General features: G+C 38.2%; 1 pseudogene; it reads right to left on the reverse strand.

Annotated features, from left to right (window-relative positions):
- Window positions 1-10253: 10253 nt before the first annotated feature.
- LOC147614239 (importin subunit alpha-1a pseudogene) lies at window positions 10254-21734 on the reverse strand (annotated as a pseudogene).
- Between the last annotated feature and the right edge of the window lie 2926 nt (window positions 21735-24660).

Genomic DNA, 24660 nt, shown 5'->3' on the forward strand with positions numbered 1-24660 from the left:
CTTTTCTTTGACTATTTCAAAACTTTTGCGCTATTCTCTTGTAATGCAAAGCCTTCTTATCCTTCTTACATACATACATACACACACACACACACACACACACACATAGTACATAGCAACCATATCGGCTAGTTGGCTATGTGCAAGATTGTAAGTTGGCTTCTCTACATGGCAACATGGAAGTTCACTTTTTCCCCTTATTGTGATCCTTTTATATCAAGGCTAGCAATATATCTCTCTTTCTTTACCATGTTGAATACAGCATAAAATGAATTCTCCCTTGTATTAATGATGTTTTTTATTCAAACCAAGATTCCTCTTGTGTTGACATGATGATGGCTCCAACCATGCATTAAATCTCCACACATAGATTTCTCTTATGCACAATGTAAGTTTAGATTCTTTACATGCATTAGACATGATAGGAGTTCCGTTTTGCCCCTCTTTTTGGTTCTTTTGGACTACTTCAAGGCTAGCGGTGGATCTTTCTTTCTCTACGATGTATATTATATAACAAAAAATAAATTCTTCCTTCTATTTCTCATTGTTTTTACTCAAAATAAAGCCTTATCTTGTGCTAAAAAGATGGCCCCAACCATAAGTTGAAGCTCCACCCACTAAGCTCATTTGCATTGTCTCAAAGGCGCTTCTTGAATGCCCACAAAAAGCTTCTCTTGAATTGTATATGTATTTAACCAAATGTCCTTTCTTTCTTATGTAAGAGATCTTTCTTCACATTAATTGGCTTTGGTTGACTTTGGTTGAATGGACACTTTCTCTAGATTTTACCACTCTGAATAAGAATCCACTATGGTTCTTTCTTAAAAATTAATACTTCAACACTACAAGGGGTGAGGACCATATTAACGAACAATTATCGATGGTATTATGTGTGACATAAAGCATGTTAATATATTTGACAGTAAAAGGACGAAAAAAATACATGCAATGGTATGCATGCCGGTAATACATTAGGAAAACTGGAGTCACTAAAGATCACGTCGAAGCACCATGATCATGCTTTAAAGCTATGATGTTGTAAGGCAAAATCATAGCCCCACTATCGTGATATACATAGCTCAATTGAAATTTTTTTGCATTTAGTCATTTGTAATCATTTTTTCATGTCTTTCTAAATTTATTTAATTGATTTTCCATGTCTTTCTAAACATGTTTACCAGGGCCTTGCACAAATTACCATCGTTATATATCTCCAGAAAGATATTGGTAATTGTAATGTGGCAAGAATAAGGTCCAAAAATATGTAAATAATGGGCCATAGGAAAGGCTACTATAAATAGTTCCTTGGGTTCATTGTAGGAACCTTTTAGTCATTTCATATCTTGGACATTACATGAAACCTTGGGTCCTTTCTTTTTGGAGATGGCCTTCCGTGGTCTAGGGCTCATGGCAAGCTTGATAACTATCCTCATGGTGAGAGGTTAAATCACTTAGGTGTATGCACATACCTTCCTTTGCTACATGTGTATATAGATTTACTCTACTTTCTTTATAATTCCATGAATTTCTCATGTTTCTTGAGTCTTGGTCATGTGTTCTTTAATCTTGGTCTTAATCAAATAGAGCCACTTTTGGGAATTTCTACATAAGCAGTAAACTCCAATTCAGTCCAAGCACATTAGGACTGAATTTTAGGTGCCTATATAGGCTCAAAGTAGTTCTTTAGACCTACACACAACAAGCCCTTAACCTCTCCATTCTGACTTCATTTGGGTAGTCAAACCTAGGCGATTGACCTCGACCAAAAAGTCAAACCTAGGCGATTGACCTCGACCAAAAAGTCAAAACGAGCATACTCGTACTTTGACTTTGGTCAAACCTTCATAGGAATAGCTAGTACTCATTATCACAAGCCCACACTCCAATTTTTATCCAAATCCAATGAGATAAAAGTATTCTATAGCCTAGTTTTCATTTTCAGCCTATAGGTCTAAGAACCCTCAAAGAGATCATATCTAGGCATTTCATCTTGATTGGGTACTTGCATAGTTGGATAGGGTATCTCATAAAATATTCATGAAGCATTAAATATTTCAATTCAAAGGTCCCTACCCAAAGTTACACACAATTTGCTAAAAGCAGTGAATTTGGATGGCACCCAAGCCTAAAGGAAGACCGAGGAATTATGCCTTGAGATCAGAGGATGTAGAAGGCAAAGAAATGGTGGAACTTGGTAATATGGAGGTTCCACGAATATGTTTGGGCAACCCTCAAGGGAATTTGAGGATGAAGTGAATGTTGGAAGTGCCCAAGCATGACCCCCCCAACCCTCACATGCCATCTCAAATGATGCCCTTGTACCATTGTTGATAAAGATGAATGCCAAATTTGACAATATGGCTACTTAGATTAGATTGGTGGAAGAAAATTTAACCCAACCAATGGGTCAACTTAAGCAAGACAATATTCATGGTGGTAACCAAGGAGACAAGGGGAAACATATGTAAGAAGCCTCTACAAAGGTTTACCATGAAGATCTTACAAGTAATGCCACAAGTGAGGCTAGAAGACCTCTTATGAGGGAAATTTTTAATTAAGCCTTCATCTTTCCTAGCTAGTCCCTCTCAACCACATGAGAAGCAACATACTTCTTGGTCAAAGCATTTAGAATCGATCCTTGGAGAACCCCAAAGAGCATCATTGCATTCCAACATAAATCAGCGTTCTATGCTTGAAGAAGAGTTGTACGTGGACGAGGATGTGGTTGAGAAAGGTTGGAGAACATGTCGTTTATTGAAAGGCAAATAGAAGCTCATGATAGATAAATGGAAATGCCTAACTTCATCAGGAGGCAGTACAAGGATTTTGCACAAGTCTTTGGATCCTATGTGCAAATGCAAAGGTACAAGCCCTCTAATCATCATGAGAATGCACCATGTACCACTTCCAAGGATTCTAGGGATAAGGTTTCAATCCTCAAGTTCAAGGGTGAAGGATCAACCTTATATGAACTGGAGGAACGGATGAGCAAAATGGAGAAGCTATGAGGTTGGCGGAGCTCTATGAGACAAAGTACAGAAAATCGAGGCAGATGTATCGACACAAAGATCTAGCACCATCAAAGAGGCTATGAGGTTGGCGGAGCTCTATGAGACAAAGTACAGAAAATCTCATCCCATTATACCCTCTCAAAAACCATCCAATACTTCTTCAAATGTTGGAAAAAGCCTTACTTCCACAACACCCAAAGAAATCTCATGAGGTAGAGGAATATAAGGATTGCATTGAGAAGAGACACATGATGATACTTTGGAGAATCACTCTTTCATCCAAGAAGAGGATGAGTTTCCATTTAACCTCAGTGGGGAGAGCCATGTAAGCATTTTGAGTGGTTATACATCCAAAAGTGCATAAAACACAACTATCATATGCTCTATTTATCAAGAGATTTTGGTGGGTTACAAGAGCCCAAATACTTTGAGATTAGTGGGAACCATTAATGGGAGAGTTCTTTACATTTTTATGGATTCCCAAAGTACACATAACTTCATTAACTCTAAGTCCACCAACTCTGTCAAGTTATCTCCAATGAAGCTACCCATAACTTTCCAAGTGCAAGTGGAAAATGGGAAAAATGAGAAAGCTACTTTGGTTTGCCCTTCTACACAAGTGACATTGTCTTCTTCATACACTTGGAAAGGTGATTTGGTGGTCTTGGATATGGGTCCCATTGATGTGATTATAGAGTGTGATTGGTTAGATTCTCTTGGTGACTTCCACATGAACCTTCAACAAGGTATCATGAACCTTCAACAAGGTGTTATGAGCTTTTTACATGGTGGGAAGCAATTTGTATTGGCTCTAGAAATGCTCTCTTTGATCACTTCAAAGCGGCTCAAGAAGGATGTCAAGACTCTGAGCACTATCTATGTGTTGCACATTGTTCTAGAGGGGTTGAATAGTGTTGATGGGATTAACACATAAACAAAGATATGGTGACTCTTCTCAAAGAGTATCGGGAGATTTTTCAAGTGCCAAAGAGTTTTCCACCCAAGAAGGAGATTGACCATGCTATTATTATTAAACCAAATGAAAAGGTTGTGAATAAGCCTCCTTACCATTTGTCCAAGGTGGAAAAAGAGGAAGTGGCAAAGAAAGTACAAGAATTGATTACCATGGGTCTTATCCAACCTTCGCAATCTCCATTTTCATCACCCATTCTATTGGTGAAAAAGAAGGATGCCCGTTCTTTCATATATGTATTCATTACCGTGACTTGAACAAAGTCACTATCAAGAATAGGTACCCAATTCCTCGCATTGATGATCTTCTTAATGAGCTCAAGGGTGAAAAGTTATTCACCAAGATTTATTTAAGATCGGGTTACCATTTAGGAGAAGATGTCATTTAGGACCGAAACGGGATTGTTCCACTTTATGGTTATGCCATTTTGCCTTACAAATGCCCCAACCACTTTCCAAGATTTGATGAATATGATATTGTCTCCCTTCCTATTCAAATTTGTGTTGGTGTTCTTTGATGACATCTCGATTTATAATAAGAGTAAGGAAGAGCACTTATCTCATGTGAAACAAGTGTTTGAGGAGATAAGGAAGCCCAAGCTTTATGCAAAGGAGAGTAAATGTACATTTGTGGTTAATGAAGTAGAATATCTTGGAAACTTGGTGCAAGAGAAATTCATTAGGGCTGATCAAAAGAAAGTAGCATGTGTCAAGAAATGGCCAACCCCTAGCAATACAACACTATGAAGAGGATTTCTTGGATTGTCTTCTTTTTATAGAAGATTCATGGAACATTATGCAACTATTGTAGCACATCGAACTGATTTACTCAAGAAGGAATCTTTCTTTTGGGATGCTATGAGCTTTAATGAGCTCAAAACCTTGCTCACATTAGCTCCTATTCTTGTTTGCCCCAATTTCTCGGACATTTTCTGTGAGAGCAGTTGCAAGTGGAAGAGGGCTTGGGGCACTCTTATATCATCAAAAAGAGCATGGTGTCATTGAATTTGAGAGTATAAAGCTTTATAAAAAGGACATGGGGTTGCATGTTTATCGGCAAGAAATGTTGGCCATGCTTCATGCAACCAAGAAATGACAGCACTATCTTTATGGTGCACATATCAAGGTGAGAAGTGACATAGGGTGCTGAAATTTCTCCTTTCCCAACCCAATCTTTCTCCAAAATAAAAGAGATGGTTGGCTACTCTTTAAGGATATGATTTTAAGATATCCTACACCCCCAAGAAGGACAATGTGGTTGCGGATGCATTGTTAAGAATGTGGGCTAGCACTATGACTTCAATTATGGAAGTATATAGTGAATGGATCAAAGGGATTCAAGAGGAATATCTTATCAATGAAGGTTCTACCCATATTTATAGGAAATTAAAGAAATGGGATGATGGAGAATTCCCTCATTTATAAGCTTCGTAATGGTCTCTTATGGTACAAGGATAAGGTGTACTTTGTTCCTACCTCACCCTACATTCCCAGGGTGATATATGAGATATATTCTTTACCAATTTTGGGCCATATTGGTGTGCTTAAAACTTTTGACAAAGTGAGCAAGAGAATCTATCGAAAAGGCATGTGGAGAGATGTCAGGAAGTTTATTTTGGAATGTGTGTCTGGCCAAAACAATAAGGACAACCATCAACTTCCAAGTGGATTGCTTCATCCTTTGCCAATTTCGGATAGGAATGCACTCATATTTCTATGGACTTCATTACGAAGGACAAGGTATGGATGGAATCAAATATTTGTGTGGTGATGGATAGACTCACAAAATCAACCCATTTCATTGCTTCAAAGATTACTTATGGGGCTTCTCACATTGCCAAGAAATTCATGAAACATGTATTCAAGATACAGGGCTTGCCACTCAACATAGATTTAGATAGGGATACCAAGTTCATGGGTACTTTTTGAAGGACATTATATAAAATCTTGGGAACCCAAATCACTCCATCTACAGTCTACCATCCTCAAACGGATGGGCAAACAGAGTTCACAAACAAATGGCTTGAAGTGTATTTGAGACATTACTATCATGATATGCAAACATCTTGGGATGAGTGGCTTTATTTTGCTAAATTTTGTCACAATTCAAGCAAGCACTTGAGCATAAGCATGTCACCCTTGAGGATCTCTATGGGTACCAAGTACATGTGACATCTATTACTTTTCATGGTGAGGACAAAGGAAGAGCTGGAAAGGATAAGACATCTTCTTCGACTTTGCAAAAAGGACAATTTGAAGAAGGCTCAAGATGTCATGAAGGAAAGTGCAAAAAGGACAATATGAAGAAGGCTCAAGATGTCATGAAGGAAAGTGCAGATAAGCATGGAGAAAAATTGGATAAGGATACCAAAGTGTGCATCGCATAGTGTCAAGATGTGGTTTGTGCAGAACCTGCATAAATTGGATCTCTACACTAGGAGTGTGTCTCAAATTTGGCCTACTGATCGTGACATAGATAAAACTCCCCACAATCTTTTTGTACATAGTGGGATCCTCCAACACATAACCTGCATCCACACTAAGCTCGCCATTTTGATCTAATGGCACCGAGATTGACTTACAATCACCCATCCCATACTTGGACAACATATCCAGTACATATTGTCTCTATGATAGCCAAATATCATCAGGTGTGTGAATGACCGCAAGTCCCAAGAAGTAGCCCAAATCTTTCAAATCCTTCATCTCAAACTTCCTTTTGAGCAGACTTTTCACATGCTCAATGTCATCCAAGTTGTCACCCCCAACAATAACATCATCTACCTATATGGTGATGATCACAATACCCTTGCATTGTTGCGCACATACAAAGAGTGATCTCCATCTGCCATATGAAAACTAATAGTGACAAGATACTCAGCAATCTTGTCATCCCATGCTCGTGGATATTGTTTACAAAGCCTTTTGAAGCGTACATACACACTCTGGGTGACCTGTATCCTGAAAACCAACAAGTGGCTAATCAATATACACTTCTTCTTGCAACTCGCCGTTCAAGAACACATTTTTTACACCCATCTGATGTAGAAACTGGTCTTTAGCTGCAGCCACCACAATCACAACTCTCATAGTTGCCATCTCCTCATAATCAATCCCATGTGTCTGCGTATATCCTTTGGCTACCAATCTAGTCTTATACCTACTTATGCTACCATCATTATTATGTTTCACCTTATACACCCACTTACAGCCAATAGCTTTCTTGCCTTCAGGCAATGGCACACAATCCCAAGTCTCATTTCTATACAATGCATCAATCTACTCATCCATAGCTTTCTCCCAACACATTTCTAATAGCATCATCAAAACAATGAGTTTTGCAAAAACAAAGAGGTTATGTTTTTAGGAAGAATGTACTTGCCATGCTTGCCAAGCATGTCCTCCAATAATAAAAATCGATCCTTCATCTTCCATCCTTCAAATAGAGCTTCCAAACCCCGTTGTAATGCAAAATCATATTCATATTAAGAGATGGTGTTACTATCTGTGATGTAGACATGAGAGATAGAATTGTTGGACTCATTGTCACATTGTAATTTGTATAAAGTTCATGATTGAAAAATATATTCCTTTTTTTGTTAAAAAAAAATCATATTCATCTTGCATAGGGGGACGTCACTAGCTCAAGCTATAGACATACAAACAAATGAACATTACAATTATGTTGTTATTTAAGATAACCTTCTTTAATTAAAAGATAAGATACAACTGGAGGCTAATATAGGTACAAATAGTGTTCGGATATATACTCCTCCTTCACATGTACAAATAGTGTTCGGATATATACTCCTCCTTCACATGTAACATCACCCCACACGTTATTTGTCATCTATCTAAGAAGAAACATATATAATTAAAACTCTTATGCATACTCCAATGCATGAGGCTTATGCATATGGCTAATACATAAGGCTAGTGCATAAGTCTCAAGCGTGAATTGGAAGCCATCGGATGCCTATGTAGCTACTACGAGCATGCATTTGTAGCACCCTATCGGCGTGCCTAGATAGCTACTGACATGCCTAGGAAGCACACAGGATGCATTGGAAGCTACCAACATGCCTAGGTACCACCCGACGGCATGCCTAGGTAGCTACCGACATTCCTAGGAAGCTCTTGGCATGCATTAAGCTACCGGCATGCCTACCTTGATATCGACATGCCTAGGTAGCACCCGGCATGCGTGGGAAGCACGCGGCATGCCTAGGTAGCTACCGATATGCCTAGGAAGCACCCGACATGCATTGAAAGCTACCAACATTCCGAGGTAGCACCCAACATGCATTGGAAGCTATCGCCATGCCTAGGAAGCACCCGACATGAAGCTACTTGAATGCCTAGGAAGATAACAACATGCATTGAAAGCTACCAACATTCCGAGGTAGCACCCAACATGCATTGGAAGCTATCGCCATGCCTAGGAAGCACCCGACATGTATTGGAAGCTACCAACATGCCTAGGAAGCACTCAACATGCATTGGAAGCTACTGGCATACTTAGGTAGCTACCAGCATGAGTTGAAAGCTCTCGGCATGCCTAGGTAGCTATGGTCATGCATTGGTAATACCCAACATGCATTGAAAGCAACATGCATGTGGCGTATTCACAAGTTTCATGCATGTGGCTTATTCATAAGGCTCATGTATAAAGCTTATGCATAAGTCTCCTCCATGAGAATTGTTCATATGGCATTGTGCATATGGCTAATCTATAAGGCTCATGCATGAGGCTAATGTGTAAGTCTCAAGCATGCATTGGAAGCTACCAGCATGCCTACGTTGATACCGACATGCTTATTCACAAGTATCATGCATGTGGCTTCTTCATAAGCCTCATGCATAAAGCTCTGCATAAGCCTCGTGCAAAAGGTTATGCTGATGGCCTTATGCATTTGGCTAATGCGTCTCATGCACGAGACTAAGGCATATGGCCATATCTTGAGAGAAGCATAGATGTGTTTTTTTTAGTTGAGTAAACACGTTTGTGTGCACGTCTGTAGGTGCTTTGTCTTGTTGTGACTATTTCACTGCATTATATTCACCTAGCTACATTGGAGGGCCTCATTCTTATTGCCTGCAGCACCGTTTCTCTCAAAATTTTGTGTGCCTCTTCGGCACAACAATAACCTAGCATAATAGTCGATCCGACCTAAAACATTATGATTTCACCATCATAAAATCTATGCTTTATCAGCTCGCTGAGCTTAGAGGCTTGATCTTTTTTAGATCTACTGCCTCGAGTATTATCTACACCTTCTAAACATCTCCAAAGATCAAGCGTAGACTTGGAGAAATACAAGAGATCTACAAGTGGTTTTTTTTTTGCTAAAACCTCAACTTCATGTCTTAGGCGATTCCATCAAGCAGTCAACTCAATTTGAACAAATCTATAGTTTTTGTTGTATAAAAGGACGGCTATGATCGTATATGGATGACAAAAAGTATTTAGACACTTGGTAACCAAGGGGCTAAGCAACTAGGAGTCACATGACTCGAGATTATAAACCTTTGTGGGCCACGGAGGCCCATTAAGTATATATGTTGGAAAGAGGATGGATGGGAAAAATAAAGCTCATAGAGGAATTCAATGCATCTGTGGAGTGTATGCAAAGGTCAAAGCTAAAACAACATCATTAGGTTATGTTTTAATCTTAATCTTGCTTTGATTTCTTAAAGCTTTTTAAAGTGTTTAATTGTGAGAGCACAGGAAAAGGATATGTTTTGATAATAATAAGAAATTTAAAATCATAAAGACTTTTTAGCTCGAGATTAAATTTGACTGCAAGGTATATCCTTAGGAAATGACTTACCCTTTTGTGGCACCATTTTAAGCATATCATACTCTTGTTCTTTATCTTTAAATTTTTCCTTGAAGAAATAAATCTTCAAGCGGGATTATGGGGGTACTCGGCTCTAGGGCATTTGAACTTTGACGAAACAGTTGAACTTTGAAGATCTTCTTTCTCAAAAAAATAAAAGAAGCAATGAGCAGGCTAAGAAGCTTTCACAATGTCAGTATCTAGTGCCTGCAGGTGGGCTTTCATAGCCTCGCACATTCCAAGGAGGACGGACAAAGGAGATTAAGAACTACTGGAACACCGTGCTGAAGAAAAGGCAGGAAAAATGAAAGGCAGCAAATGCCGACTGCGACTAGTTCTACGGGGAGACTGTTAGGTCGTCAGTAGGAGTACTCCTTTGATAGTGAATCGTCCTGCAGATCTGCGCTGCACAGCACAGTTCGCTAGACATTCAACTCCAATGCAGATCCAACAGATAACCTCTCCTCCCTTCTTCATGATCCCGCCCTCTCATCAAACCCATGCCGCTGATCACGATCTACATGAACATCATGTAGATCTACATGATCATGATCTACACCATCATCTCTTATCTTTATGCGAGATGACTGCGTGCTCAAGAGCATCTTGTAAGCAGCAGCAGCTCGACTCCATCAGCTTCGCTAATTATCAGAACTAGCTGCAACAGTCTTCTGATCCATTGGCACGACTACAGACAACGTCACTTCCTCCGGGCTTCTTTCATTGGCTGCTGACGCAAGGCTCCCTCAGTCTCAACGCGTCTTCGCCGTGGTATGCTGTTAAAATTTTAAATGTGTATCAATTCTATTTTGAGTGTTTCTGGTATATGCTTACTATTGACATCTGTTTTGTGAGAGTGCTTCTCATATATGCTTATTGGCATCTCCATGCAATCATTAATTATGCTGAGCGAGGAGTATTTCCAAGGAGGATGATGGCCAGGTGCTTTGCAATTGTGACTGAGAAAAGGCTCATGGTCTCCCTTACATAGGAGCAGTATAAAAGAAAGACTCCAGAGGATTCATATCAAGGTATTTATCTAGGCTTCTAATATCTTTTTCTTAATATCTTAGGAAAGACTCAAGAGGATTCATATCAAGGTATTTATCTTAGTTTATAATATTTTTTCCTTAATTTAAATGTTAAAAGTTCGGGGAATTTTCCCTCTGTCGCGCTTAAAAGAGTGTGTGCGCTTTTTGCTTTCCTGATTTTTGACAAGTCTTCTCTTTTCTTGTTCTTTGTGGAGTTTTTTCTTTTCTTGTATTTTAGAATGCCATCCTTACATAACTTGTTGAATTCTCTAACTAAAGAAATAACTCTTACATATGTCATGCTGACAGAGAAAGCCCTAGCATGCCATACATTTAAACCATTGAAGTGACATGCACTAGCTTAGAAGTACTTCAACTTCACCACAATGGTGTAATATGGACAATAAAAATAAAAAAGCCCATGAAGGGTCTAAAAACTATGAAAATCAACGATCCATGTTCATCTCTCGTTCCCCATTACGTAACCACGAGGTGTCACAAGGATTTGAAAAGTTATGACTAGCAAGGGTCTAAGAAGTGTCTAAGTTGGTTGGCCATGATTATCTCTCTTATGCTTTTTCCGTGAAGATCAGGCTTGATTGCTATGTCCATCAACCATGCACATGCATTGCTACCATGCTTATACCCATGGATAGAGCTGCACTACTCATTGAGTAGATGGAAGATGGCAATGTTTTCCTATTTAAAAAGGAATTTAACACTTTGAAACATTTGCTGCTTCTAGTAGAAGGTGTTTCCCCATACCTCATATTACCTCAGACATTCATGTGCCCTCATGAAAGGAGACATATCGTGATGTCATGCATTTGGATTCCTACATGTGCAAGATAGTTGCCCACTCAATACTTGGAGCAGACAACAAGGGTGTTGGTGACCATCCTAGCATCTCAAGAAGGGAGAAGCTCACCATCAAAGCTTGCTCTAGGAAAGAAAATAACCAAATGGTGAATATATCCAAAGACGTAAAATACATACAAACTATCCCATAAGTGACTTATATAGTCACTTGCTGCTAGGACCTCTCACACATGGGCTGCCCATAACCCAAGTCCTATGCCCCATATTGTGTGCTTAGGCTCCCATCCCATATGTGCATTTGTAGTACAACCAAGCACATAATTTCCTACATTACAAACCATCTCCTCCTAGAATGATTTTTTCCTTGAAACCAAAGGGTGGTCATGCAAAACAAACCAAAATCAACCTACAACATGTGGAGTCATAGACCATAGTCATGATCCTATATAATAAACCAAGTCGCTATGAGCATCAAACAGAAACCACAAATATCGATGCACAAATAACATCAACATGAAAAGGTCCTTGTAGCCTCCTAGATCAAATGGAAAAATCCACAAACCACTCCCAAGTATAGACAACCTCACTTCCTTTAGTCTTCTCTCATTGGCTATCAAAGCAATGCTTCCTCCGTCTCAACACATCTTCGTCGTGGTATGTCACACTTAAAAGAGTGTGTGAGGTTTTTGATTTCCTTATTTTTGAGAAGTTTTCTCTTTTCTTGTTCTTTGAGAAGTTTTTTCTTTTCTTGTATTTTAGAATTCCATACTTACATAACTTGTTGAATTCTCTAACTAATGAAATACCTCTTACGTATGTCATGATGACGGAGAAAGCCCTAGCATGTCATACATTTCAACATTGAAGGTGATACATGTGACATGCTCTAGCTTAGAAGTGATTCAACCTAGCCACAAAGGTGTAATATGGACAATTTAAAAAAAAACCCATGAAGGTTCTAAAAACTATGAAAACAAACCATCCATGTTCATCTCTTGTTTCCTATTACGTAACCACAACATGTGGCAAAGGATTTGAAAAGTTATGACTAGGAAGGGTCTAAGAAGTGTATAAGTTGGTCTGCCATAACTGTTATGTTTTTTCCATGGAGATCAGGCTTGATTACTATGTGCATCATCCATGCCCATTTATAAAGCCTCCCATACCCATGCATTGCTATAGATGGATAGAGTTGCACTCACTAAGTAGATGGAAGATGAAGTAGTTTTCCTATTAAACAAGGAAGTTAACACTCTCAAACATTTGGTGCTTCTAGAAGGTGTTTCCCCATACCTCATATTACCTCAAACTGTCATGTACCTTCATGAAAAGAGACATATCCTACTATTGTGCATTTGGATATGGGTTCACGATATTTGGCATAGAGAGCCTGGAGTGGTGAAAAGCCACACATACCCGAATAGGGGCTTTGCAATGGAAGATACAAAGTTCATGGTGTTCAAGTATGGGTGTGTGCTTGTAGTAATCCAATGCCCGGGTTATGAGATTTTGTACATGATGTTGAGCATCATGTGACATATGAGCTTTATGTGTCCCTTATGCTCATAATTGGTGATATGAAAAGCCCTATAAAGGGGAGAGGAGTTGCAATCATTCTACATCAAAAGAGGCCTAGCTAACACTGTGATGCGTTTACACAAAGTTGTGAGCTTAAACATGTGTGTTAATTGTTCCTTTGTGATCATTTTTGCATTGTATCAAACCCTAGTTTGCATATGTAATCACCATTTTGACCACTATAAGAGGTGTCTATATTATTTAAATGATTAGACCATGATGGCGAGGTAAATATGAGTGTTTTCACTTTTATTTTGAGCTAACATGCATATTTCAAGTTTAACTAGATTTAGCTGGTTGAATATAAGTCTTTTATCTAAACATTTGTTTGTTTAAATGTTTTGGTAAAAGACTTATACTGAGATATATTGAGATTCGATTCCAAAAGCAAACAAAATATTCTCAGAATTTCTAAGATTGCCCTACATACTTGTAACCTAAACCCTAGATATAGTCATTGGTTTTTTTGACATTGCCTAGAGATTTATACCCTAGTCTTGTAGTTATCTATAAGGAATCCAGTGCAAGCCTTTAAACTCTTGATTTTGACATTATTTTGGCGGGTCAAATTAGGTTTTATAAAAAATTAAAAAACCTAATTAAGTCCTAGATCTGAATTTTTATCGTGTGTTTTTTTGCAAATCCTCTTAGTCCTCCATTAGACCTTCAGAAGAAGCCTTTAACCTTTTGATTCCAATATCGTTTATTTGGTGAAAATGGCATAGTTGACTTTTTACAAAACCTCCACACAAAGTTGACTTTCACTTTGGCTTTGGTTAAACCTTTCTAGAGAGATAATAGTACTTTCCAAGACAATCCCACAAGCTAAATATCATAAAAAAGAGGTTAATTTTGGTCATTTTATAGCCAGTTTTTCATTTTCAATGGTACTTCAAGAACCCTAAAACAGAGAGATATCTTTAATTCTTACAATCAAGAGTATTATTATAGTCTATATTATAATGGGGTTAACTTTCAAGTTTTAACTTATATCTCACTTTAGAGAAGAAAAAGGCATTGCAAACCTAGATTGTATAGTTTGTATATCTTTTACTTTATATGTCACTTATAGGATAGTTTGTACATCTTGCACAGCTACTAGCCCACTCAATACTTGGAGGGGACAAGGGTGTAGGTCATTATCCTATCATATCAAGAAGGAAGAAGCTCACCATGGAAGCTTTCTCTAAGTAAGAAGATAACCAAATGGTTAATATGTCAAAAGATGTAAAAGATGTACAAAATATCCCATAAGCGACTTATAGAGTAACTTACTCCTAGTACCTTTCACACATGGGCTACCCATAAACCGAAGTCCTATGCCCCATGAGTGACTTATAGAGTAACTTACTCCTAGGAACTTTCACACATGGACTCTTTAATTGAATTATAGAGTAACTTACTCCTAGAACCTTTCAAAAAAGGGCTGCCCATAAACCAAAGTCATATTTCCCATATCATGTGCTTGAGCACTCATCCCATATGTTCATGTGTAGTACAACCAAGCACATAATTTCCTATCTTACAAGCCATACCCTCCTACAACTCGTAGAGGTAAAATCATACACCATCATAAGTGAACTAACACCCTCCTCATATAAATCATCCCTTGAATGAAACAAGGCATGGCCCACTCTTTCAATGTCACTGTGGACAAGATTAACATATGTATAACCATCATCATGAGTATGTAAAACCATGAAATTCTTAGCATCCCAAACATATTCAAGTGTGAATGTCTCGTAGACTGATTCTATAGTATTATGGCAACATCCACTGTGAAAAAAAACAAATGCCTCATAGATATGATATCTAGCATAATAAGAGCATTTATGGACATCAAAATGAAATGCCTAAAAATTTGAATCATGCCAAGGTATAAGCAAGGCCAAACCAGCAACATCATAGGCATCTTCAAATCACTCAAAGCAAAGTATCTATCACCTAGAACCACATAGGCATGATCCATAGCATAATAAAAATTATCAAACTATTCATCCAAAGATCTAACAACATCCATATCCATATCACACATGGACTCCATCTCATGCACATCAATATGTCTTGAAGACTATGCCAAGTCAATCCCAAGAAAAGATGAGCATTCCAAGAAGCTCGGTGCCAATCTAAATGTGCTTGTTGCCCACAACAATCATCAATTAATACATCATAAAGGCACATGTCAAGAGTCCTTGAGAAAGCTGAAGGAAGCTTGTCCACCCACCTATCAATGGGCTGAAATTTTCCAGCCATCACAAAGCTCATCATTGGCTCACAATAAGCCACTACATCAACACATATGGATGTTTCCAGCATAAGACAAAGATCTATGCATGTTGGAGCACAATTAACACATGAGATAGTGTTCAAAATTTATTTCATTTGAGTTTATAGCTTCATAATCACTTGCTTTTCATGAATTTCAATGAGTGTGTTTTCTGTAAGGATACCCTCAATGAACTCACAAAGGTCCACATAATCATAACCGATACAATGACCAAAAGGTTGAGTGAGTGGGTAACCTCTTTCATCCATTTTGATATCCAAATCTTTCAACATGAATTGACGCATTCCATCCCCTCTCAAGCGGGAAGTGTATCCAAGAATGGGTTCCACTAACTAGTTTATTTCTATCTTGTTTAACTTGACAAACTTGCCCTTGTGATTGACCCTTTGGGTATGCACGTGGACAAGTTCCACCAACACCATGATCTCATCAAGACTAATATCCTCATCAATTTGCATAATACTTGCATGAATTATTTATCTAATCTTTGCACAAAACCCTATATACTTTCGTTCTTTTTGTTGTTGGGGCTGAAAAAGAAAAGGTACCAATATCTCTCCATATATCTAGATAGAGAGTCCTGATACGAGAATACCATGCATCATTCTCTAAAGCACTTTTGTTCTTGGGTGGTTACAAAGTGTTTCACAAGATCTTATGCCAAATTTGGCCAATCGCAATCATATTTATACATTTCCTTCAACCACTAAGATTGAGCTCTTCTCTTGAAATGAAAATTGCCAAAGAAGCATTAACTGTCCCTAAATAGGAGGTGATTCAGAGGAAATTAACAAATATATATTTTTATGAAGATGTGGATAATGTAATAGGGAGGGAGGGACCGAGATCATTTTTCTATTCACTATATTCAAGTTTCACAAAAGGATGTTTCACTTGGTTAGCAGAGAGATTGTTATCAAAGTTTCAAAAAAGGGACAAGATTTTTTATCTTTCTATTCTTCTATATTGGTCATGTGAAGGGGCTCTTTATGTTCTACATTTCCTTTTGATGCCCTCTTTGTAAGATTTAAAAGACAAACATTGTTGTAGAAGAATGATCATGATACACTAAGCAAGGGCTTTCACTTTAAAAGGGAATAAGGGGAAAATAGTGATGTTTTTTATTATCTTGGCATAAAGAATGTAGGCACAAGGATAAAAGAAGTCTGTGGATTCTCATGATGATACATATATCATTAAGAAATTGCCCTCAGGGGGGGTTCTCTATAAGTGAACCCTCTATATCGCGTGCGTTTAAGGCCTATTTTAAAAATCCCTTATCTGTGAATTTTACATAATGAAAACATATTCTTTTTCTATTCAACCTATGAATACCTGTGAATACCCCATTTAAATGGTACCTATGAATTTTACATAAATAAAACATACCCTTTTTTTATTCAACCTGTGAATACCCCATTTAAATGGTACCCTTTTGTATGTAAAAAGTTTCTAAAAAAGGAATTTTAAAAATCCCTTCTGTTGAACCCGCGTGCTACAGTAACATATTTATGAGTTCCTCCCCCCCCCCCCCCCCGCGTGCGAGAAATTACCTTAGTTGATGGGTTTTTATTTAAGAAATATAATTTTGAAAGAATATTTTGTATTAAAAATTTAAACGTGTCGTGTCCTCTATTTGTCCAAATGGAAAGGGTAACCAAATTTTTGATTAACTCTTTGGTGTTCATTTATTGACCCTCCCTTGCTAGATGAAGATGTCAAAGGTAGCATAAGGCTCTACAACAAGGAAAATTTTATGTGAGGGATTTCCCCTTACTTGGTTGAAGGGATGTTGACTAATTTATTATGATGATTGGTTTGTTAACATCTACCTTAAATTGTACAACATATTTAAATTTATTCAAAAATATAAAAAAAAACTAGTATATAAAAAAATAAAATAGTGTTAATTAGAAAGTGCACTTAATTAGAAAGTGCACTTAATGATATTCTTATAAACAAAAGAAGCGATGATAATATTATCTTTTCTCTAGGGGATGCAAAATGTTGTTCTACATTCGCTTGGACACATTTGTGGCATGGTTCATAACGTTTTGTTGTTTTTGTTAAAAAATAGAATTAGTTTATTAATGTTGCTCCACACAAGCCATCATTATACCTCATCATCTTGATGGGAATCCTAACGGTCAGAATAGATGTCATAAATTAATGATGAGACCATAGGGATGACTATGTGCCTTTACAACGCTTTCCTCGGAGATTAAAGAATGACTTATTTCAATATTATCTAGTTCTACTAAAGCTCTTAGGAAAGATTACTCTTTAAAAAAAATTATAGATTGAGAACCATAAAATTATTGAAAACTCATATACCCAATGAGAACATATAACCTTGTGTAAAAGTTAGGCATTTGTAAGGTAAAATCTCATGATTTAGCAGACAAATAGGATTATAGATCGTATTTCTTGTGATCTTGAAATCATAGAGCCACTTGTGCCCCTCGATTTTGAATCAAGAATATTTGAAAACGGAGTTACACGGTGAAAGTTATGATTGTTTACTGTTATGCAGTTTTTTGGCGTTCTTCATGCATCGTCATATGTAGAAGTTTCCTCAACTTTTTTGATGATTATTTTTTCCTTGGATCGCTATTTTTGGTGACTGCATGCCATTTTACATATACTCTTTGGACACTTTTTCCTATTCTGCAACATATTATTATTTACGTCCTGAAAAGTATTAACAGTGCTATTTTGGTGATGTTCATTTTTATTATCAAGGCCTTTTTACCTCATATATTCTTTATGTCTTGAAAAGAATTAACACTACTATTTTGGTGACGTTCATTTTTCTTCATTGCACTTTCTCCATGTTGCTCTTATTAAGGATTATCCTTCTGGTCAGCACTCTATTTCTATTTTTCAAGGCCATGGTTTTCCTAGTTGAAAGGCAAAGATGACTTTGATTCTTGAAGGTGACGATCTTTTTGATATTGTATATGAAAATTATCCATGTCCTGAGGGACCTATTTATGTTGGTGGCTCACTTATTAGTGATGGACAGTTATTTCTTAATTCACAAATACTTTCATGCAAATGAATAAATAAAGCTAAGCCTTCTTGACAATATATTTTGTATGCTCTTCATGATTCTCTTATGTTGGATGTATTTAATCTTCCCACTTCGAGCAATATTTAGAAATATCTTATTTCTACTTTTGAGAAGAAATCTATCATCGAAATTCTTCCTCTCCATAATATGCTGGACCAAAATTCTTCCTCTCTGTAATATGCTGGACCGGTTGGATTACAAAGTTTCTACTTCTATACTTCTCATATTGAATCATTTAAAGAAATTGTTGTTTAACTTGCTATTGCTGGTGCTCTTATTGTATGACCTCAACTTGTTGCCCAGCTTCCTCACACTATCAAAGATGAAAAATGTGATAATATTTTCACGATTCTTTCTAACAAAGATGGTATTGATTTTGATAGTGCTTGAATATCCACAACGTCATGAATGACTTACATAGCCCTTTGCAGATGCTCTTCTTACATGTCACTCAAATTCTTATGAGGCTGCTCTTCTTACCTTCCAAAAAGTGCCCCTTTTCAGAGCTCCCTTGTGATGGAAATCTCTTTTCTTGTGGAAGACCCTCTAATTGACAATATGGTTCTAGCAAGTATTGCAATTATTGTCCCAAAAATGGACATTATGAATCTAATTATTTTGCCAGATTATATGATGAAGAACTTGGGTTCTCTCGATTTAATAAAAGATCAACAAGTTCACCTACAAAATATTTTGTGGTTGTACAAATCATCCCACTTCTTAATGTCTAAAGGAAAAGTATGATGATGAACGTAATCAAGCTTATGCTATCGACAACTCTCATCACGATATTGATCTCAAGAAAAGGTGAATTGTGTGAACCAACATATTTCCTCAAATCAAATGCTTCTTGTTCATGATGGTGCTACATTTATGGTGGATTATGTTGCCACTCATAACATGACATATCAAGCTTAATGGCTTCATAATTAGTATACTTTACTAATCAAGGAGATCTTGTTGATGATACTACAAGTTATGGGTATTGGTGATCTTCACTTGGGAACACACTCCCCTACTCTAATTTTGCGAGGTGTTTTACATATTCCTAATCTTCAACATGATCTTTTATCAATTGCTCATATTTTGGATCTTGGTTTATTTGTTGGTTTTGACCATAATCAATGTTGACTTAAGAATATCAAGTGTGCCTGGTCGAGGTAATCTATTTGTTGAGCTTTCAATGTTCATTAACAAATGATGTAGCTAATGTTGTGACTTCATCAGCAAATCGTGATGGAAAAATCTGGCATTCTCGACTTTCCCATGCTGACTTCTCAAATTTTTTAAAATTTATATCGTTTTGACGTAGTGCATGGTCTAGCCTTGCTCAACTCTTCGTGTCTGGTGTAAACAGAGTGCTTTGGACAAACATCACCGAAAACCTTTTTTTTTCTTGCACTTCTCATCACACTCAAGATCTATTAGAGATTATTCATTCTATTATTTTTGGTCCACTCCCTCCATCCTACTCCAAATTCCTTTTTTTCCTTACATTTATTGATCATTTTGCTCGATTTACACATGTTTTTCTTCTATGACATAAATCAAAAGTTCTTAGTGTATTTCAATGATACCGCAAACATGTTAAACTTCAAACTGGTCAGGTTATTAAAACTATACAAAGTGATAATGGTGGAGAATACATATCCAATGATTTTAAAGAATATTGTGTTTTTAATGGCATTCATTAATGAACTTACTATTCCCTATTCTCCTCAGCATAATGGAGTTGTTGAGCGTAAAAATCGGACCATTCTCAATTCCATGAGGTGGCTTGGAGTTGTTGAGCATAATAATTGGACCATTATCAATGCCATGAGGTGTCTTCTTATTCCAACCAGTCTATCAGAGATTTTTTGGGTAGAGGTAGCTCTTACAACAATTTCTGTTCAAATTTATTTACCTACAAATGCTCCTTCTTGTAATATTCCCATTGCAAGTTGGACAGGTAGAACACACTCTATCTCTCATTTACATGTCTTTGGTTGCATTACCTATATTCATGTTCTTAAAGAGGCACGAACAAAGATTGATCCTCCTTCTAAGAAGGTCATTTTCATTGCGTATCGTGATAATGCCAAAGGCTATAAGTTTTATGATTCTCTCTCCAAGAAGGTTACTTTAAGCCGCAATGCAATTTTTTATGAACATAAAATGGGTGGTGAATGGTCCATTGATGCCTTTGATGATTCACAAGCCATTCTAATATATTTTCCTTTTTTCTGGCCAATGAATCTCATACTATTGATTCTCAAGTTGATGTCTCTATTTCATCCTCTTCATTGGATTCTAACAAAACTAGCCTTGAAATTGATATCTACATTGATCTTCCTATTGAAGATGAACATGGTTCTCAAAATCCTCATGATGACTACCTAGATGCCATATCCATTATTGAAGACCTTATTATGTACAACCAAGCTATTTCTTCTCCACAAAAGGATCAGTGGTGGTAAGATGCTATGCAAGTTGAGTTTGATTCTCTCATCTCGAAAGGTACTTGGATTTTATCTACTTTTCCTCATGGACGAACACCTTGTTGGGGTAAAGGCATTATGCCCACCCTCAAAGTGTGTACAAGCCCATAAGTTATAGTACATAGTACACTTAGTACTTTTAATGTACTAAGTGCACTATGTGTACTAGTGCAATATACATGTGTGATAGGGGAGTCACACACTCATCTTGATGAGTTGACTTATCCCCACAACTCTCTCTCTCTCCCTGCTTCTCTGTGTATGTCTCCCACACATGAATCTCTAACCCTAATCTCTCCCATTCAACTGGTATCAGAGCCCAGGCTGCCTCGAACTGCAACTGAGGAAAGTCACTACGCAGAAAAAACTCAACAAAGCGAGGAACAACCCTTGCCGCAATGACTTCTTGAATTGGAGGACCGCGCTCAATGGACAAGAGCTTTCGGAACTGAGCTGGACTGGGCGGCAGTGGTGCTGGGGGCGGCATGCCCTCCTTGCGCTTCTTAAGTAGACTCTCCTCGCGCTTGCTCTTGCAGATCTCCACCAGGTTGTCCTCTCGCTTGCGGCGGGCCTCATCTACATCCATTGCGATCTTGTAGGCCTTCTTGCGCGCATCTGCGCGAGCATTGGGTCGGAGAGACATGGCTATGGCAGAAGATATAGGGCGGCAGAAGAGGGCGCGCACAACAGCTACGCAAAAGGCAGGCGAGAGACCGGCTTCGTGTCTTTGAGTGTGAACGCATAGCCTGGGTCACCTTGAGTCGTGTTGGCCAGCAACACTGCTCTGTCAAATGAACACGCCTCTCATAAGCTTTCAAGCTATGGAGGCGGTGCACGTTGTGATTCAAGTACAAGCCCTCTGTGATCAACGGCATGCCAGAAAATCATAGCAGCCAGCCATCCGTACACCAGCTACAGCTACAGCAGCTTCATCACCCCCCTTCTGCAAACAGCATCAGATTTTATGCAACAGCATCAACACAAAGAAATTCAGCCTGCAAATCTCAGAGAAATTTAAAAATTAAGAGGTATTTACCTTCAATTTTGGGAATTTCTTATCAATTCAATCAGTTGAGCAGGTACAGGTGCCCAATTGCTCAATTTTTAAGCAAAATTTGCAAAATTGGGTGACATTGGTCACAATCAAGATCAATTTACAGGAAATTGGATGTCAAAATTTGGGGCTTTTGATGTAATTGTGTAATTAAGCACTCATACATGCTGTATGATGTGAGAAATCGCACACTTGGGCAAAATTGCAGTGCAAATCAAGGGGCTTTTGTGCCGATTGTATTGATTTGCAAAATTTGCAGCAAATTGCAGTGCAAATCAAGGGGCTTTTGTGCCGATTGGATTGATTTGCATGCAGGCAATTGCATTTGATGCTGTGGATAATGTGTTGATGCCTTACAAGCACTCAATGTGCCTGTAAATCAAGGGGCTTTTATGTATTGGATGTATATGTGGGCCAGGGGGAAGCACTGTGAACTCTGGATGCCTTCATGTGCGTCAATGTACCATGTCACGATCAACAATTGATCTTAAATCAAGGGGCTTTTCAAGATTTTATGCTTGTTGAGCTTGGCAAAGTAGCAGGCAAGACATTTATGCCTTGAATCCTCAGAAATCAGCTTGCAATCAAGGGACTTTGCCCAATTTCTGTTCGGGACTGTTGTATGCAGTGTACGGGACTGTAAAAGTCTGATTTTCACTCATTTGGACAGCCAAGAGAGCATTTATTGCTACTGTACCTGCTGGTACAGATTTGGCACAGCTTTGTGCAAGTTTTGGCATGGCTGTACATTGATTTGAGTGAGGAAAAGGTTCAATTTCAGCTGCTGTACTTGCCGGTACAGGTTTGGTACATCATTTGTGAGCAATTGGTATTGTTGTACAGTACTTTGGAAGGGCAACAGAGCACATTTAAGGTGTTGTACTAAATCTCCAGCAACCAGATTTTGGTGATTTCATCACATACAGTGGGAGAAAAGTTGCATTCTTGCTTCCGCAGTGGGAGATAAAGCTTGGGAGAACAACTATTAGCACTTTTGTGTGCTTTTGGTGCAGTGTTTGCACATTTTTGCAGGGAGTTAGGCATTGACAGGTTGCATATTGCTATGGCAACCACAGGTGAGAGCTCTTCATTGCTTCACATCAAGAAGCTTGAAGGCTCACACAACTATGATATTTGGCAAACCCAGTGCTATAATGTGTTGCTCCAGAAAAAGCAGCACAAGCTTGTCAAAGAAAGGGGTGTAAAGCTCGCTTCTCTTACTGTTGAAGAGTGGGAAGATATGGATGAGCTGGAAAGATCTACTATCATGTTATCTGTGTCAGACTCTTTACTTTTCAGCATTCGTGAAGAGAAGACAGCTTGGGGAATGTGGCAGAGATTGCAGGACTTGTATGCCCAGCAAAGTGCCTCAAGCAAAGTGTATTGGTTGAAGAAACTCATAGGTCTTCAGATGAAGGAAGGGGCGTCTATGACAGCCCATCTAAATGAGTTTAATGGTATTGTCATCCAAGTTATAAATCAAAAGTTGGCAATGGATGATGAGTTCAAAGCCACTTTTCTGTTATGCACTTTGCCAGAGAGTTGGGACACATTCAGGACAGCCACTAGCGATTCGAGTGCTATGCTGTCATATGCAGATGTTGAGGGTGCTCTTCTTCAAGAAGAGATGAACAAGAAAAACAACTCTGTTGGAAAGTCCAATGCAATGAATGCACGTGGGAGATCCCAGCAAAGGGGAAAAAGCCAAGAACGGGGAAGGAGCAAGTCCCGCTCCAAAAAGGACTTGGAATGCCATTATTGTGGCAAGAAGGGACACATCAAAAAGCAATGCTACAAATGGAAAAATGATCAAAAGGAAAAGGGAAAAGGCAAAGACAAAGACAAAGATGAAGCCAAAGATGTAAAGCCAAAGGGCAAAAGTGGAGTCAAGATTGAAGAAATCAATGTGTCACATGCAGGTGACAGTGAGGATGAGGTCCTATTTACGTCTTCACTTGATGCCCATTCACTTCTTACAGGTGGTCATGGTATGCACTCATGGATTATTGATTCAGGTGCCTCCTTTCATGTCACAGGTTGCAGAGACTTGTTTGTCAGGTATACTGCTGGCAATGAAGGAGTGGTTTATTTGGGTGATAACCATGCATGCAAGATTCTTGGCCGAGGTGATGTGAGACTTGTGTTTTCAGATGGCTCACAGCTTATGCTCCATGATGTCAGGCATGTGCTTGAGATAAAAAAGAACCTGCTTTCTACTGGACAGCTTGATGATACTGATTATGTTACCACATTTGGTCGTGGAAAGTGGAAAATTAGTAAGGGCTCACTGGTTGTTGCCAGAGGCTCTAAGGTGGACACTCTTTATTTCATGCATGCAGGTGTTTGTCACCATGCTAATGTAAATGCAACCGAGCTGCTGAAAATCTCTATGTGGCATAGCCGGTTGGGACACATGAGTGTCAAAGGAATGGAGCAATTGTCTCGTTTGGGTTACTTGCCTTCTCTAAAGTTTTCAAGTTTTCAGTTTTGTGAGCATTGTATATATGGTAGGCAA

Source organism: Cibotium barometz, chromosome 42, assembly GCF_041138505.1.
Source record: "Cibotium barometz isolate CiBa-2024 chromosome 42, ASM4113850v1, whole genome shotgun sequence".
Lineage (NCBI taxonomy): Eukaryota > Viridiplantae > Streptophyta > Polypodiopsida > Cyatheales > Cibotiaceae > Cibotium > Cibotium barometz.